Here is a 12,524-nt window from a genome sequence, read left to right on the forward strand (position 1 = left end):
TAGGCAACAAAACCCAGATCTTTGCCCTTTGTTTTGTTCATGAACATATCATTGGCACTTAAAAAGTAGCTGGCAAATTGGAATTCTGAGGGCCTGCAGTGTGGACACATGTGGGTGAGTCCAGTGTGGGGGTAGCAGATGTGCTTAGAAATGGTGGAGGAGGGAGCAGGAACCAAGGTGGAGGTGACACGTCACAACCATTGCTGAATTCATGCATCTGCTTATGGGGGGAGGGAGGGCACTGGAAAGGGTGGGAGTCTAATGGAGTGGAGAGAGTCCACCCAGAGAAGTTGGAAGAGAGGAGGCACCATCAAAACCTGTGGAGTGTGAGAGATCTAGTCTGAGAAGATAACATGGGCAGCAAAGGGGCACAGAGGGGGAAGGCAAGGGGTGGGTGATGGGGGTTAGGAGGTCAGGAGCTCTTGTCTGGGAGGCTGAGAGCTGATGGACAACAGAGGGAAGGAGGCAGAACAGGATGGAGAGTGCGGGGGCGCGGGCGGTCACAGAAATCTGCACACAGGTGGGGTGAATGGAATGTCACCAGGAGGGAAAGAGGGCCAGGGGGACCTGGACTATTTCAAGGGGGAATGTGAGGTCAAGCACAGCTGGCAGGGGTGTAGCACGGGTGCTGATGGAGAAGAAGTGGAAGCAGTGGCGGCCAGGGAAGGAAGAAGAGGAGGGAGCGGCAGCTTGGGGTAAAGAACTGTGGCCAATGGCTTGACTAAGAGGGAAGAGAGGAGAGGAAGGAAGTTGAGACAGGAAAAGGGAGCCTAAAGACCATGGCCTGGTCTGGGTGAGGACCCAAGGCTCCCAGGAGCAGCTGGAGACAGGGGCCATGACGACTGGTGACGTGGGCAGCGCTGCACAGGGAGAGACGAGAGAGCCTGCACAGAAACACCGCAGGCCTCGGGGGCTCGAGGGTGGACTCAAGTGGATGGGGTCCAGTGTGGGTAGCAAATAGAATTGGCAGAGGAGTGGCCGGGAATTAAAGTGGTATCAACAGTGCTTCTGTCATTTACAAGGGACCTCTAAAGGGTGGAGGCCTAGAATGTGGCAGAGAGACTCCACACAGGGAGCCAGGGGAAAAACAGGGACCTTCAAACCATAGGTCTAGTCAGAGAAGAAACCGGGGGAGGCACAGAGGCACAGCAAGAGAGAGCGGAGGGCAGGATGGTGGAGCCTGGGCTTGGGGGCTCAGATCAGGAGGCTGGATGTGGGGAACAGAGGGGCAGGCAGAATGGGATGGAGAACCAGAAGAGTCTTAAAGCACAGCTGAGAGGGAAAGAGGGCAGAGGGGAGAGCTGGATCATGTCATCAGGGAGTGGGAGAGCAAGGCAATGGTGCAGGGCAGGGGTGCATTCCAGGGTCCGAAGGAGGAGAGGTGGGAGCAGTGGAGGAGAAGGAGGGAGCAGGGGGGAAGGTAGGGGCCTGGTGTCAGTCCTGTGAGCAGTGGCTGGATGAAAAGGGAAGTGAGACGAGAAGAGCCAGTGCCAGGCTAAGGAAAAGGGAGCCTAAAGGGAAACCGTGGCCCGAGCTACGGAAGGACTGAACCAGAGACAGTGGGTGGTTCTGGAGAGAAGGGGGCAGGGCAGGGGATGGAAGGAGTGTGAGCTGGGAGAGCAGGCCCCAGGACGGAGCACCCCCTATGGAGAAGGGATGACCCAGGGCAGTGATGAGAGGCATCAGGGAGGATGGAGAGGAGATGATGGGCCTAGAGGAGAGGCTGACGCTCTCCCTAGGCCAGGGAGGGGAAGGGGAGGAGTGGATCACGTGAGGAAAAGTCACAGGAAGGAACGTCCACACGGGTCTTGAGGTGGCAGGACAGGAGGGTCACCTGGCAGAGACAGACCAGGCGATGGGAGGCACCCGGGGAGGATGGAGAGCAGAGGGCAGGGGCAGGGCCACAGGCTGGACAGCAGCAGGGGGAAGGAGAAGGGGGAGGTAGCAGAGAGGCATTCTGGCAGACGGGCCACCCAGAAGGACTTAAGAGTTACGGGGCTAGCCAGTGGGGGCTGAGGCTTGTGGAGGGAGGCGTGGAAAGAAAGGGGTGGCTAGTGGTGGGTGGGAGCAGTGGCTGCTGCTGTGCCTGGAATGTCGTGGCTAGGGGAGAACTTTCAGCCAGGCTCTTCAGTACCATGGATCCGATCTGCTGGGGATGGGGTCGGGGGACAGGGTGGGAGGTGGCTATCAGGAGTGGGTAGGGAATGGGTTTGGGTTGGGGTTCAGGCCGGTTTGACAGAGCTGAACATGGGAGGGGGATGTCTGGGATCAAGATGAGGGGGTGGGGGGGTTATGAGACAACTTCAGATACTGGAACATCATGTGCTTTAACTGAGCTTCTGGAGTGATGACACGCCCAGTGTTGGGGTGATGACTACAGGTTGAGGACTGGGAGGACCAGGGAGTCCACACAGAGAGGACAAAGGGGAGTCACTGCAGGGAGGGAGGAAGGGAAAGGTCTGCTCAGTGGAAACACAGAGGGACAGGAAGACTGGGGGGGGCGGGTGGGTAAGGCTCCCCAGGGGGACAGCGTCACAGGGCTGAAATGAAGAATGGTAATCTGGGCTAATGGACAAAGTGCCAAGAGGACAGGTCTGCACCAAAGATATTGTTCCAAAGCCCGAGAGTCATAAAGGGTGAGGGGTGGGGAGAGGAGTGTTGGCAGGGGGTGTGGTTTAACAAGAGAGTGCTGTAATGCAGACTGGGGTTTGGGGCGCCTCAGGTGTCCGTGAGCTAACAGGGAAGGGAATGAGGTGGCTCCAGGAGGACAGTGCCCGACCAGTGTCAGGGGAGCAGTGCTGGGATCTTTGAGGACCTGGGCCACTGGCAGCTGATGGGAGGCCCGAGGTGGGCAAGGGAAGAGTGCAGCCCAGGGAGGCAGGCTGGCCTTCCACAGCAGTGATTCTTTCCCGGGGTGGGCGGGGGGGCGGGGGTTTCACCCGCAGGGTGGGTGGGGCATGGCCCCCAAGGGAGGCCTATCAGAACATCTGAGGGTGAGCAGTGCTCTGCTCCAAACAGAAACAAACCCAAAATCACCCAAAAAGAAAACACAAAAACAATCCTCAGAGATGCTGCTGATAGGCTGGCCTTGGGGGTCATGCATCCTCGGGTGAGAATCACTGGGGGGAAGGCAGGTGGAGAGCGGGGCAGAGAGGTGACGGGTGAGCAGATGATACCCCAGGTCAGGCAGAGGGAGGCATCAGAATCCAGAATGTCAAACAAAGAGGAAAAGGACCCAGGACCAGGCAGACTGCCACTAAGTGAATGTAGCTGAATTATGGGGGGTTGGGTGGGTTGGAATTACCGTTAGTGGGTCAGAAGTGAAGTGCCACTGTGGTGGTCCCAAAGCTGAGGATGCCTGAGTGTTCTTAGTAGGGCTGAGAAAGTTGGGAGACCTATTTGAACAGATGGTGTGTCGTGTGTATGTGAGCAGAGAGCAACAGGAAGGAGGGGACATTCCAACTGAAGGAAGGGGCAGAGGCAATGGAGAGGATAGTTCAGGAGAGTGTTTGGGGTGAGATGCCTGCACGGGAGGGAGGAGGAGGAGGAGACAAGGAGGATGGAAGGTGCGCCCACAGCTGTGAAGGGTGAGACTGAGAACTGTGGCGTGGATCTGGCGTCAGCTGTGCAGAGCGAGAGAAGAGCAGAAAGTGCCTCCGTGAGAGGAAGGAGGGTCAGGAGAAAAGGCTCCCTCAGCACTGTGTCATAAAAAATGCAACAGAGGAGTCTGAATAGAGATATGAAAGGTTATGGGGAGCGACATGTTGGGAGCCTGGAAGGAAACCATAGACTGTGTTCACAGGGCGTGAGCAGGAGTTGGTGGGGCAGGGCATATGGATTCAGTACAGTGTTTCTGAACAAAGAGACAGATGGCTATGTTGGGGTGAGCAGAAGGTGATGGATGGAGAAGGGAACTTAGAGCAGAGGAGACAACTGACTCCAGCTGGAAGGTTCACAGTGGTAGCTGAAGGAATATCACAGGGCTTGGGGAGGACTGCTCCTTTGCTATTTAGGCAGTAACTGAAAAGCAGCAGAGACCTGGAAAGGCGACCCAGCAGTCTGCTGAGCAAGGGAGAATGTGGTAAAGAGCGGTGCTAATAGTGAGGAAGGGCTCGCTGTGGAGCCTGGTGTCGAAGGCAGGAGAGGCTTGTTGAAAAGGTCAGTAAAGACCTGCACCAAGTGTGGGATGCGATAGAGTGTGTAGGTGGGAGTGGACATGGAGAATCTAGGAACTTTTGCCCCTAGTAACGGACTGAGGGCTTGAGGAAGTCCGTGCAGGAGGCAAAGCAAAGCACACAAGAAGCCAGCAAGGGAAACACGAGTGGTGAGAGAAGGCCTGGGGAGGATGAGGTGGTAGCCAGAGGTACTGGCCCACTGAAGACCGTGGGAAACAACTGCGTCAGTGTAGGATAATAGGCAGATATGACAGGTCAGAGAGAAGCTCATAGAAGCATCAACCTCCAAAATGGTGGACCAGAAAAGGTGGGGGAGAGCAGAAGGACTCTTACCCTGTATTAAAGAGGAAGAGGCTGACAACAGGTGGAGCATCATGGCAGGAGGGAGCACAGATCAAGGAAAAGACCCATGAATTGCCCCAGAACTAGCAGGTGGAAGGGAGTGTTGAAGGTGAAGTAGAGGGTCTTGTGGGAGACAGGAGTGGGAGAAAAGGAGGACAGGGGCTGAGTCAGTTCAGTGTATAACCAGTGTGCAAAGGGAGACGCACACTGGAGTCTGGCAGCCACACAAGGTGATCTGTGGGATTGCAGTTGCTCCAGGAGAGTGGATGGGAGGAGAAGGGACTGGTGGCAGTAAATGGGGGCCAGGAAGGAGGAGGCTCACCACCATGTGAGGGACTCAAGGTCACATCAGGTGGAGGTGACTCTGGGCAGTGGTCTCTGATCTGTGCTTCTGCGCTTCCTAGGGGCTGGAGAGGGTGGAGGTCCAGCATGTGCACAGAGACTCTGCCCAGGAGGAGGGACCTTGGCTAGTGGTGGGGGTTACAGTCCAAGAAGATAATGGCAGATGCAAAGGGCCACAGAGAGCACTAGCAAGTATTCTTAGGACCTGCAGTGTGGACGCAAGGGGATGAGTCCAGTGTGGGGGTAGCAGATGTGCTTAGAAATGGTGGAGGAGGGAGCAGGAACCAAGGTACAGGTGACACATCACAACCATTGCTGAATCCATGCATCTGCTTATGGGGGAGGGAGGGCATTGGAAAGGGTGGAAAGTAGAAAGACTCCTCCAGTCCATTAGACTAGAAAGTCTAATGTAGTTGAGAGAGTCCACCCAGAGAAGTTGGAAGAGAGGAGGCACCACCAAAACCTGTGGAGTGTCAGAGATCTAGTCTGAGAAGATAACATGGGCAGCAAAGGGGCGTAGAGGGGGAAGGCAAGGGGTGCGTGATGGGGGTTAGGAGGTCAGGAGCTCTTGTCTGGGAGGCTGAGAGCTGATGGACAACAGAGGGAACGAGGCAGAACAGGATGGAGAGTGGGGGGGCGCGGGCGGTCACAGAAATCTGCACACAGGTGGGGTGAATGGAATGTCACCAGGAGGGAAAGAGGGCCAGGGGAACCTGGACTATTTCAAGGGGGAATGTGAGGTCAAGCACAGCTGGCAGGGGTGTAGCATGGGTGCTGATGGAGTAATTAGAAGACTTTAGAAATTAGGACTACTGGAGTGGGTTGCTATGCCTTCCCCCAGGGGACCTTCCCCACCCAGGGACTGAATCCACATCTCTTACAGCTCCTGGATTGGTAGACTTGCTCTCTTCCTACCATGGGTGCCACCTGGGAAGGCTTATTTATAGAAAAGTTTTCTTAAATATAATAGAAAATCTATGTTATACATTTCATAATAAGGAGATGTCCCTGTATCCATCTGATAATTAGACGACTATTGAAGTTAGTATTTAAAGAAAAGTTTTCTAAAAAATAATAGAGAATCTTTACTGTTTCTTCCTTACTGACTGTACAAGAGTGGGCAAAAAATGCTTTATAACAGATGCTTTGTTGTTGTTGTTCAGTTGCTAAGTAGTGTCCAACTCTTTCCACCCCACGGACAAGCTCCTCTGTCCTCTACTCCCTCCCAGAGTTTGTTCAAATTCATATTCATTGAGTCCGTGATGCTGTAGAACCATCCCATCCTCTGCTGCCCCCTTTTCTTTTTCCTTTCAATTTTTCCCAGCCTCCACGTCTTTCCCATTGAGTTTATAACAGATTCGAAGGCAAAACTGATGTGGTAACATCCAGCCATTTCCCATCAGGTACCTCCCTGCCTTACTTGAAGGATCTGTGGATACTGGACAGCCGACCCCTGATACACGCGCTCCCAGAGGAGTGTGGGTTTTCTTTTAGAAAGAAGTAAATTACCTATGGATTAAATCAGGAGAAAAAGTTCTTTTACTCTGGCAGAATAAGTAAAATACCATCATACCAAAAGAGATATTTAATACATGCATGATAAAACATCACAATCATTATAATTTTCAGAAAGGATTCCTGTAGGTATGCAGTGCTGCTGGAAGCACTTACCTGTGTTCCTGGAGGAAGCAGAGGTGGTGTGCTGGGCGTGATCAGCCCTGAATATATAGCCGCCTCCCGTGCCTCAAAGCAGCTGGTATTTCAAGTAGATCAACTCTTGATTTCTTCACCAGTTATTTTCAACTTCATGGGCAAGAAGTCTCTATGAGGAAAGACAAGGTTATTGACCAATTCCTGTATGTCGTTTTCTTCTGCAAAAGAAATTGTGACCTACCATCCCTGGCTCACATGAAATGCATGTACGTGCCTTTCTGACAGCAATGATGGTACACTGATGTTTCAACTTCTTCACATGCCCTTAAGAACTAGGCCCAGCCAGAAATGACCCTTAAAAATCTTTCTTCTCTTGTTAATTCATGTTGACTCCTATTTAAGACCACTTCTAACACAAACAGTTGAAAAGCTGACATTGTTTTAAGTTCTGAAAAGGCTTGTTTCTTTAAAAATATTTTGTATATCCGGGAAAATAGCTCAACGTCTCAGTTTAAGAGGGATTGGCAAAGTGTGTCAGCTGTAGGTGGAGACCAGGTATGATTTGCCTCCCCTCGAGGTTGGACCCTGGTGCGGTTCTCCCCGTGACCCCATTGTCCTTGCAGTTAATCCCAGCTGCACCCTGATTTCTGTGGTCAGAGGGCAGCTCATTTTCCTGCACATTCACTTGCTCTCAGTGAGAACAAGGGATAGAAACAGGACCCATTTTAAGGGTAGTTTTCTAATGTTTTAGTAGGAAGATTTCTCAGAAAAGTAAATAGCTTGAGCTCCAGAATTATAACGCTCTCAATCATCCTGATCTGCAGCACACCCACTTCTGATCATGACCAGAACAACAGAGTCAAATGTCTGTAAGGAAAAAAAAGGAAAAAATGTGTTCTTTGAATGGCATGGTTGAGTCTCATCACTGCAGTCTCATCTCTTCAAGCTTCCGGTGTTCCTGTAGTAGAAAAGTATTAAAAACTACTGACTAGTTACTGAGGGGGTTTTGTATTCACCCATTTTCCGCTTTAACACCATATTTATGTTGGTGAGTTTGCTTCCCCCATTTCACAGATAACAGAAATGAGCCACAGAGTGACTGAACAGAAGCCCAGGTGTCTAAGGGGGTGAAGTGCCCAGGTGAGCTCTCCAGGCAGGTAGCTGGTTCCAGGAGGCTGCGTGTGTATCCACTTCCCACAGGGAGGTGTAGACAGACTCTGGGCCTTTACCGACTAATCTCCTTGTATTTGGATGAAAAGATCCTGTGTCCTCTGCCCTTTCAGAGGAGATCATGTTCTCTCGCAAAATCCGAAGGGGTGGGAACGGGTCCCTAAATTCTCCTCCAAGGACGCCATAGTCATTACGGAGGAAGGCAGGGTATCAGACACTCTTTGAGGGTTGTGTAAAATTCAGCAATTTCATTGTGGACGTGTGTTTTAATTTCTTAGTCATATACTTAAGAACGTAATGTGTGGGTCAACGGTAAGTTTACATTTGATCGATTGATTAGTCGATTTTACTCTATGATTGATTTAGAAGAACTACCAGACTGCCTTCCCCAGCAGCTGCACCGGTTTCCTTTCCCACCAGGCTAGGAGAAAGCACGCGTGTGTGGGCGGCCATTCTCTCCTCACCCCGCACTCAGTACTGCGCTTGGTCGGGGTCTACAGTCCCAGCACGTCACTCACTCACAGGAAGACCCGCCCACCACAGGGTCCCGGAAGCACAGGGCTGGAGACACCAGCTGGAGGAGGGGAGACCTGTGTGTCGAAACCGCAGAGGCGGTTCCTGAGCTCAGCCCTGCTGCTCTTAGGGCGCCTCCTGGTTACGTGTGTCCTGACCCCCGGACACTGGCGGTCAGAGACCCCTGAGCTGAGACGGGTGGGCTGAGCGAGGGTGGAGTCTGCTGGAGTCTGATGGGGGAGCTGAGTCTAAAGAAGGAAACAGCAGGAGAGAAGACCCAGGGTGAAAAACGACAGACTTGAGGAATGAGAGCGCCCAGTCAGGGCTGCGTCACGGGCGCTGCCAGAGAGCGGGAGGGCCCCGGGCCAGAGCAGGGTGGACGTCTTTGGGCTCAAAGAGAAAGGGCTCTGAGCCCAGAGACAGAAGCAAGGAGCCCCGGCTGGGCCTGGAGGAGGCCCAGGGGACAGAGCAGGAGACGAGGACTCAAGGGAACCACTGACTGAGCTGATGCCTCCTGTGACTGAGTTACCGAGGCTGGTGGTGTAGAGGCTGGCTTTGAGGGAAAGGCACTAACTGATGAAGATCAAGATTTTGTTTTGGAGGAGGAAATGGCAACCCACTCCAGTCTTCTTGCCTGGGAAATCCCATGGCCAGAGGAGTCTGTCGGGCAACAGTCAGTCCAGAGGGTGGCAAAGGGTGGGACACGACTGGGCACGTATGCAAAACAAAGGATTTTGCTTACATTTAGAGTGAACTTGGTTAGTTCAAACAAGAAACCATATCACAGCTTTCTCCCTGTCTTTTTCAAAAGTGCTCCTGGCATGTATTAGACAAGGTGAAGACACCGTGATGTCACACAGTGTCACAGGATACTGAGCAATTCTCAGACCAGTTTGCAAGTCAGTACTTGCCAACCTGTCTTTGGGTATTTTCTAAATATACCAACATCATTGGCATCATGAATCCCAGAATCCAATAAAACTGAGAGTAAATGACATGTCCAGGAACCATCCCCCTATTTCTAATACCTGTGTAGGTAGCTTCAAATTAGCTCCTCTGTTTTCCTACTGTTTTCTTCCTTCCTTGTGAAGGGCGTGAAGACTCATCAGCTTTACTGAGGTGCACATCCTAGGGGGCATTTTATCTCTTCCTTCTTACTATGCACCTGGTTATACCCATCTGCAGGTAAATTGGTTACTTGAGAAAAATCCTTCAAGCTTTCAATAATAGGATATCTGTCAATTACTGTTTTAACATTCCCTATAGATACAGATCTGTACAATGTAAATAGCATCTGAAAAGGATGAAACAGATACACCTTAATGTCCCTTAGTTGGGGAATGATCTTGTCTGTAGGTGTGTCATGGAAGACTGAGACAGTTCATTCATCACTACCCGTCTCCCCATTCTCATGCCTCCAGTTCCACTCAGGACAGTCATCCTACTCTATGCTTATCGCCATCCAACGCTCTCTCACAACTTCTGTCTCTAGAACCATTTCTACAACCCTTCCTTTCAGCAGTTTTCGACTGACATTTAACATTCCAATTGATTTTGCGTGTGTTTGCTTAAGTCACATCAGTCGTTTTCCACTCTTTGCAACCCCATGGACTATAGCCACCAGGCTCCTCCATCCATGGTATTCTCCAGGCAAGAATACTGGAGTGGGTTGCCATGCCTTCCTCCAGGGGGTCTTCCCAACCCAGGGATTGAACCCGGGTCTCTTATGTCTCCTGTGTTGGCAAACTGGTTCTTTACCACCAGTTCCAACTGGGAAGCCCCTTGAATTGATTAACATTATATATTAAGGAAGGACTGAGTAAGTCCTGAGTCACAATTTTATTTTATAACTTCTTATCATATCAGAAAAATCGCACTGCCTCCCAGATTTGCTTTTATGGGTCTCTTAATTTTTTGATAGAATGAAGAAAGAGAGAGCCTTTGCTTCGTGCATCAGCTAGAAGCCACTGACTCATGGCCTCTTACATTTGAAGGAAGACTCTTGATTCCATTTGAATGTAGGGGTGATCACATAATGTGTTTGATGATCTATTTTTAAAATTTCTTACTGATTCACTCTCCATTCATTGAGTTCTTAGTTATGTTCTATGACTTAGTACTGAGCTTAGTGAAGGGTCTCTACCACAGTGCTAGAAGCAGGGACTTAATGACAAGGGAGGTTTGCCAAGGCTCCTTTACATTTGGTGACAACTGACTTCCTAAGCCTCATCCTCTGAGACAAACTCTGAGACCATGATAGCACCATCCAATCTCTACCTCATGACTTCTGCAACCAGCCTCTGTGTTCCGGGAAATGATTCTGGCTTTAGCACCTATCTCAGCAGGACCGCCAGGGACGGCTGTCATCAGCACCTTCAGTTTCTCAGTGATCCAAGCAAGACAACGTCAACTCCCGTAGACTCCAGGAAATATCTATTATTGCACAAGAAACGCCCGACTCTAACACGTTCCAGGGATTTCCTCCCTGCATTTGAAGACCACTTGACAAAACATCCTAATTACCTGTACTTCAGGTAAAGATTTTTTCCTGAAATTCAGGGCATTTCATTGAATGTTGATTTACAGTGTTGTTTTGATGAGGTTCATGCCCTTCTTTGACTGGATTTTTAATTGCTGAAATGGTTGATTTTTTGCTCTAGTAAACTATTGTGACTTAACAGCTTAGGCTGGAGTGTGAGGTGGGACTTCTCCTCTGCTCTGGAGGCGTGTGTTAGGTTCCTAGGACCTCTGTCCTGAGCTGCCCACACTGAGGTTTAAAACCACCGGTGTTTGTTCTCTCCCGCTTCTGAAGGCTTGAGGTGCAAAATCTGTGTTCTCAGGACCACACTTCCTCGGGAGGCGCTCGGGGAGAATTCTCTTTCCCTTTTCTACCTCCTGGTGGTTCCTAGAGTTTCTGGGCTTGTGCCTCTGTCTCCACATGACCGTCTTCTCTGTGTCTCTTCTCTTCATATAAGGGTCCAGTCATGGACTAGACCCAGCTTGAGTCAATACGATCTTATGTTAACTAGTTATGTCCATGATCTATTTACAAATAAGGTCAACTCTGGGATTAGAAATAAACTGGGGGGACGGGGCAGAGGAAGTTCTCTTCATTCTGGTCCAATCAGCAATCCATCAGCCAAACTGAACACTTGTAAGAGTTTGGAGGGAAGCCATGGCAGTACTTTTCCATGACTACGAGACATTTATCTGTATCCATGCGATCCTGAACCAGCCTGCACAGCGCGGACACTGAGAGGTCCGCGGACAGGAGGCCATCCTCTTGGCGACACCCTTGGAGCAGCTGGCCGGGCGGCGGCGTTGGAGCGGACGCGGCGCTGGGCCGCGGGGCGCGCAGGAGGCGGGCTCAGCAGCCTCGCAGGGCCGGCCTGAGGGTGAGGGCGGCTGTGTCGTGGCTCCTGCGGTTCTTCTCCTCCCAGAACCCAGAGGGGTGAGGGAGAGATGCACTCTGGCTTGTTGCTGGTTTCGGGGCCACTTCTCATGGCAGCAGTTCAGAGCCCCAGGAGGTAAAGTCCCAGTTTCAAGGGTGGAGATGGGAGGGCAGCATGGGAAACTGGCTGCCACGGTAGTGACTTTTCCCGAGGCCTTCCCAGAGGGTTAGTTCCAAAGCCGGGGTGTATTTAATGGTGGAGCCCTGCTGACCGAGCTCCCTTGTTTAGATGCTGTGTGTGTTTGGTGAGACAGACAGAGAGAGCGTGTAGGGAGGCAGGGAGAGGAAAAGAGGGAGAAAGAGGGAGAGAGGTGGAAGGGAGGGCGGTGCAGAGGGAGGCGGAGAGACTGAGGCCCCTGCGCAGACGGGGGTCCTGGAACCTTCAGAGCTGAGTGCTTGAGGCTGGAAGGCTGCCCCCAACACACACACCTTAGAGCGAGCCTCGAGGTGCCTGTGGAGGCATTATTATTGTATGAAGCGTTAACATCTCAAGGGATTGTGTTCTGTCTCCAAACTTAGCTACCTGAGAATCTCTTGTGTTCTCAAGGGCGGGTTTCCCAACCTGCCAACATTTCACAAAAGATCAGTGACCTTGTCACCTCCCTCAGATCTTCCTGATGAGAAATGCCCGGGAACAACGAAGACAGAAGTTGTTTACTGATGGATCAAGACGCACAGGCCCACTCACAGGGCTTCTACTTCCCTGTCTTACAGATTCCTGTAAGCTGTGAAGCGTGCAGCTTCAGAAGGGTAGTAGTTTAGCTCAGAATGACTTGTTCTGGAGATAAGATAAGGCAGGGTGACAGAAGGAGTAATGACAACTTTTCATTAATAACTTCTCAAATCTTTCACTGTTTTCAGATTGGGTTCTCTTCGAG

The 12,524-nt window shown here is 51.3% G+C and overlaps 1 long non-coding RNA gene across 1 annotated transcript; it reads right to left on the minus strand.

The window, feature by feature from the left end:
* Positions 1-226: 226 nt before the first annotated feature.
* On the minus strand, positions 227-5,636 carry LOC122436780. The gene is made up of 2 exons (XR_006268119.1): positions 5,323-5,636; positions 227-317 (listed from the first exon to the last, which is right to left on the minus strand). It is a non-coding gene; the product is annotated as an uncharacterized LOC122436780 (long non-coding RNA).
* Between the last annotated feature and the right edge of the window lie 6,888 nt (positions 5,637-12,524).

The sequence above is a fragment of the Cervus canadensis genome, chromosome 2 (assembly GCF_019320065.1).
Source record: "Cervus canadensis isolate Bull #8, Minnesota chromosome 2, ASM1932006v1, whole genome shotgun sequence".
Taxonomy (NCBI): Eukaryota; Metazoa; Chordata; class Mammalia; order Artiodactyla; family Cervidae; genus Cervus; species Cervus canadensis.